We start from the raw sequence: 6,865 nt of genomic DNA, 5'->3' as shown, positions 1-6,865 counted from the left end.
AAAAAAAAAAAAAAAAAGAGCTAGGATTATAGGCATACACCACCACATGCCCAGCCTCCATCACCCTCTCAGGGTGCTCCAGGGGTGGGGCCAGCATAGGCAGCCTGGGGATTGAACCCCTGGCCCCTGAGCCTGCTTGCAGGCACTTTAATCTGCTGAGCTATTTGGCCAACTGTCTGCTGTAGTTCTGAAGTTCAAGTCCCTACTAATTCCTGGAAAGCTGTAGGTCTTCATAAACCTGTGCCTTTTAAAACCTTAAAAGAATTAAAACAAGCTGTTGCTACTTATGGACCTACTGCTCCCTTTACCTTTTTTTAGTAGAAACGTTGGGAAATTATTCACTGTGGAAAGAAAATTTCTTGGAGTGTTGCAGGGAACAGGCAGCTTGAAGTGTGTGGTTCACAGTTTAGCAATTACAAAGGATTTGATAATTAGAAAGGCTGCTTTGGCTACCACAATCAACTGATTGCATTGCAAACAGATGAGCAAACTCAGCTGCTATTAGGGCCTGGAGGAAACTCCTTTGTAAGAGTGAAACCTTCCTCTACTTGGCTTCTATTAGGCAAGGCCTTGATGAACCTTTCCCAGATTTTGCTTGAGTTTGTTGCACATGACACCAAAGCTAGTAAATTAATAGTACAATAATTGGCCTTTGAAAGTGCAAAAAGAAAAAGTGTAAAGAGGCTTGAAGGGCCCATAAAAAACAAGCTACACTGCCTGAGATGATTCCGATTTGCGCAGATAGTGGCCACTCACAGGTAAAGGGAGCTGCTTTGGCAGCAGTTATTACTCAGGCTATTCATTCACAGTCTTTAAAAAGAAGGAAGGTGCAAGTAAGGCCATTTGTTTTCCTTGTGGGGATGAGGGACATTTAACGTGAAACTGTTCTGCCGCATGGAAAAGAACGCAGTCTTTATCTGTCTCTTCAATAAAACCTTCCAGTCCATGTACTAGATGTAGAGGAAGGTACCATTGGGCAGGTGACTGTAGATCTAAAACTCATGTGGAAGGCCCACTCATTGAGGGAAACTTCCAATGGGGCCCACCTTGGCCCCATCAAACAATGGGAGTGCTTTCCTCTCCCCTACCACAAGTGTCTTTGAACTTTAGGAAGGGACAACCTATAGCATAGACTTGGCCTGCTATATCCTCCTCCAGATTCCTATTGACTCCTAACATGGGTCCCCAAATTATTCCTGCTAGAGTCTAAGGACCTATGCCTCAGGGTGCAGTGAAAATCTTGCTGGTTTACAGCAATCTTATTTTAAAAGGTCTCTAGCTTTTGCCTGGTGTATTTGATGGTGATGATACAAACAATGGTTTGTATTCAGCCTATACAAACCATTGTTCAAATCACTCCAGTACTCCTGTTGCTCAGTTGATCGTTTTTCCCTGGCCAGGGAGATGGCTCAGTAGAATAGGCGCTTGCCTAACAAGCGCAAGAGCCTGAGTTCAATCCCCGGTTCCGCCAAAAACAAAAAACCAGATCGTTTTTCCCTTAGAAAAAATTGGAAAATTTATAAATAAGGAAAAGCAATTCTAGGGTTATGTGTTTCCTAATAGTTATTGTGTTCAGCAGATTAAGCAAAATCTCTCAGAGATAGAGTTGACTATTGAAGGAAAAGGATTTAAAGGGATTTTGACAAGGTGTAGATGTTTCAGTTATTGGTGAGCATCACTGGCCTGAGGCATGGCCTCTGTATGTCATCACTACAGATTTCCAAGGACTGGCAAGGTTACTCACCCTAGTGAAAGTGCAGAGTTGCTAATTTGGAGGGATGTAGAAGGCCATTATATATTTTTCTCCGTTTGTCCTTCCCCACATACCTGTTAATCTTTGGGGTCATGACAGGCTATTGGAAAATTTTTGTTCAGTCCTAACTTCTTGGTGACTCATCAGATGTTACAACAAGGATTCCTTCCTAATCAAGGGCTTGGAAAAAATTCTCAAGGGAGAAAAGGACCTGTTCTAGTTACTCCTAAAAGTAGTGTAGTGGCCTTGATCTTACCCCTTGGATGGCATCCAAGATAACTTGGATCTGATGATGATGTTTGGGGTGATTAGTGGCCCCTAACTCAGGAGAAAAGTATAGCAGTGTACACTGCTTAATGAACAGCTGATGGCAGGGCAACCTAGAACATTCCAATACCCTTGGAATACACCAATTTTGGTACAATAAAACCCCCAGGAAGTGGAGATTGCTCTAGGACTTTCCAGCAGTCAGTCACACCACAAGGACCTATGGGAGCATTACTTGCCCAGTCCTGTAGCTATTCCTTTACATTTTTCCTTTATGGTGATTGATTTAAAATACTATTTCTTCTCTGTGCCTCTCCACCCTGAAGATGAAAAATGCTTTGCTTTTAGTTTACCCACTTTTTTTTACCCGTTTTAATAATCAAGCCCTGGTGCACTGTTTTGCAACAGAGTTGTCTACCACAAGGTATGGCGAATAATCCAAGCCTGTGCCAGGAGTTTGTGGCTACAGCCATTTAATTAGCGTGACAGGCCTGTCCACCTGTGTACACTATCTATAACATAGATGACATTCTCTAGGCACATGAATTCCCATCCATCTTACATCGCATGTTTATCCAATTAGATGCTGCCCTCCACAGTTCAGATCTAGTGATAGCCCCTGAAATGTTGCAAACTGCAGTACCTTTTTCATATTCGGGGAAAACTATTATTCCCTCATATGCTATTCAGCAACCTTCTGCATTTCATGCCAGTTTTCACCAAAATGCTTCTGCTTTAAGCAAACAATTCCATTTGACTCAAGCATGGATCTGGGATATTGTTAAATGATGTTCTCTATGTATAAAACACTTACCTTTATATTCTCCTAGAGTCAATTCTTGGGGGTTACACCCCAGTCATCTGTGGCAGATGGATGTCACACACATTCCTGAATTTGGTTCTTTGTGTTGGATCCATGTTTCAGTGGACATTCCTAAGGATTCATATTTACTACTGCCTACAGTGGTGAAGCAGCTCATTATTTTCATGCCTTTAGTGCACTTGGGCTTGGCTGGCCACAGACACGTAATGCTGACAGTGGCCCAGCATATACAAGTGCTGCCTACCAAACATTTCATAAGATTTTTCATTTTTCCCTTACCATAGGGATTCCTTGTAACATTCAAGCGCAAGGAATTGTTGAGCATGCACACCATTCAATTAAAATTCAACTGCAAAACAAAAGGGGATCATTCCCTACATTGACACCTCATAATCAATCAGAGATTATTTATGAACTGATTTCCTCTATATGTTTCTGCAGTTGATTCTTTACTTCAGACGCTATTAATTCAGAGATTTCTTCTTTCAAAGGTTATTTCTGATCTGATTTCCTCTATCCCTTTCTACAGTTGTTTCTTTACTTTAGACTCTATTAATCCAGATATTTCAGCTGTGTGAGTCCCAATTTCTTCTGTGCTAGTGTCTCCTGCATTAGTTCTGGGTGGGCTCACGGCCTGAGATTGCATTTTGCTCCTTTGTCATTTTGTATAGCACTGTCCTCTGACCTTTGGTGTAGAGCTTTGGTCCAGTTATAACCTTAGCACCTAATAAAATTCTTACCCAAGAGAGACTATATGGTTAAGGCAGTTATAGTTTTGTGTTTACAGAACTACAATTAGGAACACTAATAATGGGTAGTGTCATTTAGCAGTTGATAAACTTTTGTAACTAATGGGGTTGTATTTTAGACAGAACAAGCATCATGTCTGTATATTTAAGCAGATATTGAATTGAGACTTTGTATTTAAATTAGTTCACCTAATTTCTGTCTGTTCACCTCCCCTTGATGTACCTGGTGTCTTCCATTCAGACTGGTTCACCCCGGTTACCTTTTGCCCCATCTCTCAGTTAAGAGAGAAAGAGGGAGGATGCTGTTAGAGATCTGGGTCTAGCAAAGTGCCTGAGGTTAACGGGCATGGATCTACGAAGTTTGCATTCGGCTCGATATGCCTGGCTTGGGTCTGGCTGCTGTGCTCAACTTCTTCCTGCTGGAGCCTGTGAAAGTGAACCCACTGTGCCCCTCTGGCAAGATGTTCTGCTCCTGGATTAGCTGGGTGGTTCTGGCCCATAGCCTCTCTCAGGGACTTCAGCTGCAGAGTTTCACACCAGGCCTGTATGCTGGGCCTGGGGTAGGTCCGGAGGGATCTGGATAGCTCAGTGCAGCAAAAGCTCTCCTATACACAGGCCGGGCCTGGCCTGGGCCTGGAGGGGTCTCAAGAACAGGGTAAATGGTCTCATTCACATGCCAGGCCTGGGCTGGGTCCGGAGGGGTTCGGTAGGCACAGCACAGTGGAAGCTCTTCCACACACACTTCTGGCCTGAGCTGTGTCTGGAGGGTTCCCGAAAGCAGGGTGGAGAGTCTCACTCACGCACCTCATAATAGATTTCACTGGGCAGTGTATACCCTTTAACTTTTTGAATTTTGCAATTTATGGAAGTAAAGCAGCAGACAGATAATTCCACCAAGTAAGTACAAAGATAGGAAGGGTCCTTTGGAGAGATCTGTGTACTGGATAGTGCAAGGGACCTACTCCTCTGCTACTAACCTGGAGAGGAGGGTATACTTGTGTTTTTCCAGAGAATGCTGAACAATCTATTTGGGTACCAGAGCGTGCTGTCAGGCTATACCATGAAGTCACACGTGACAAAGAAATCAACAACAAGGAGTACAGATCCAACATGGGGCCTGTTGCAGGAACTGACAAAATAGAAATCTAAGGTCTAAAGAAATGATAAAACACATAAAGATAGCTGAGCTAAATTTTACTAGTTAAGACTACTATTAAAATATACATATTTGTGAGAGAGAAAAGACTGTTCGTTCCAAAATTTTCTTATCAGAGATCTATGCTTATTGACAATGAAATCTGCCTAGTCTATTTCTAATGATAAATTTCTTTAAAAAATTGCCATATATTTAATCTGACCAGGAATATGTAGTTGAGTACACTCATAATTTTGTAAAGGTATTTGTGTGTATAGTGTGTTTGTCTATTTGTGTGTTATTCTGTGAACAGCTATTCCTTTTTTCTTTTTCTTTTTCTTTTTTTTGTTGATCATTTGTTCATAACACAATTGGGGTTATGGACTTAAAGGCATGCATTTTCCTAAGGAATGGGCTGGTCTAATTTGTATCAAAATCAGATTATACACAGTTTATCAAATGGCTTAAACTAATTAAGCAACAATTCCTAAGGGTGAGGTGTAATTATTTAGAGATGAGTCTAATTGATAAGAGGTATGGCCAACCTTTTTGTTCATTAATGGGAAGCTCTGGATAATCTCAATAGTCTCTTAGGGGACACTGAATAAATTTGTCATTGGTATAAAGACAAATATCTTTCAGAAAAATTACATGTGGGTTTTCTCTTAAAAAATGATTTTGGTATTCAACTAAATTAAGAAGCAAAGGTTTACACATGCATATGATAACTTATTGTTAATCTCACGATGTCTTTAAGTGTATCCATGATTCGAAGAATACAGGTCTTCTAAAATGTTAAACAAAGACTGTTTCTTGTGATGAGACTTTCTTTCAAATTCCTAGCCAAAAAGGGGGGATGGAGAAAAAGTCTTGTATGTCCCATTTAAGGGTAATTGTTTAGGTGAAAAATTGTTATGTGTTAGATAGAGAAGATTGGTTAAAAGGGGTATGTTATGTCAAAAGAAAAATGTAAGCATGTCACACAATGTCATAGGATTGTTCTGATAAAATGTATATGGTTTGATTTCTAAATTGATGGGTAAAAATGTTTAATTGCTTTTTAACATACTATAGGGATATAAATACTAGAATATCCATATTTGTTAGAAAATAAGTTACATTTTATGTCTAAGATGCTTAATATTCAGATAAATGCTAATATGAAACTTAACTGCCTTGTTACAGTTTAATGTTTAATGTCGTTAAGCTTCTCTTCTGTATGTTTAATAGCTAAAGTTTGCAGACCAAAAATTGGAGAGAAAGATGGGCTAAGAGGATAGCAAATATTTTAGCTGTATCCCTTCAAGGTCAGTGAGGGCTCAGGACATAAGAGAAGCTGTGCTATGACATCCTGTAACTCAGTTGTGTCTCACATTTTCTCGTCTGGGGAATAATGGGGCCACAGAGCAAAGTGATGGATGATGTATAGTGTGTCAAAGAGAGTCACCTAGAGAGAAAAAAAAAATCTCAGTCTTCAGTCTTTTTTTTTCTTAATTTTTTTTTTTTTTTTTTAAACCGGGGATCAAACTCAGGCCCTTGCGCTTGCCAGGGAAGCGCTTATTCCACTGAGCCATCTCCCTGGCCCCTCTCTCAGTCTTCTTGAGAAAGCAAATTGTTCAAGTAATGGCCCTGACTCATCTGCATGGCTAACCCTGACAGAAGATCTAAGAGATGCTGTACATGGTTCCAGGGTAAATCCTGAGATTTGACTGAACTTGTCAGATAGCAAAAGTTACATTTATAGTTAACACAGGTCTTCTTTTAACTTCATCTTATCCATCTAGCAGAGAAGTGGTGTGAAACATAATGCCATATTAATATGGTAAGTTGTACAAGGCACAAGTCATCAACTGCTGACATTTACCAGCTGTGCTGATAACTTACTACTATTATGAACTATTGGACTATTTAGGGTTATATTGCTCAGTTCAAGTACCTACAATCTTTGGACTGGCATCAAGGATGAAAAGGTCCTATAAACACTTCCAGGGAGGTCAGATAGCTCAGCAGACTAAAGCACCTGCTTAGGCAGAGCATAGTGGCCAGGGCTGGATCCCCAGCTTGCACTGTGGGCCCGGCTCCCGGGGAACACTGAGATGCAGAATGAGACTGGGCATGGTGGCGCAGCCTGTAATCCA

This window comes from Octodon degus, unplaced genomic scaffold (assembly GCF_000260255.1).
Source record: "Octodon degus isolate 3935 unplaced genomic scaffold, OctDeg1.0 scaffold00200, whole genome shotgun sequence".
Lineage (NCBI taxonomy): Eukaryota > Metazoa > Chordata > Mammalia > Rodentia > Octodontidae > Octodon > Octodon degus.
This window is presented reverse-complemented; position numbering follows the sequence as displayed.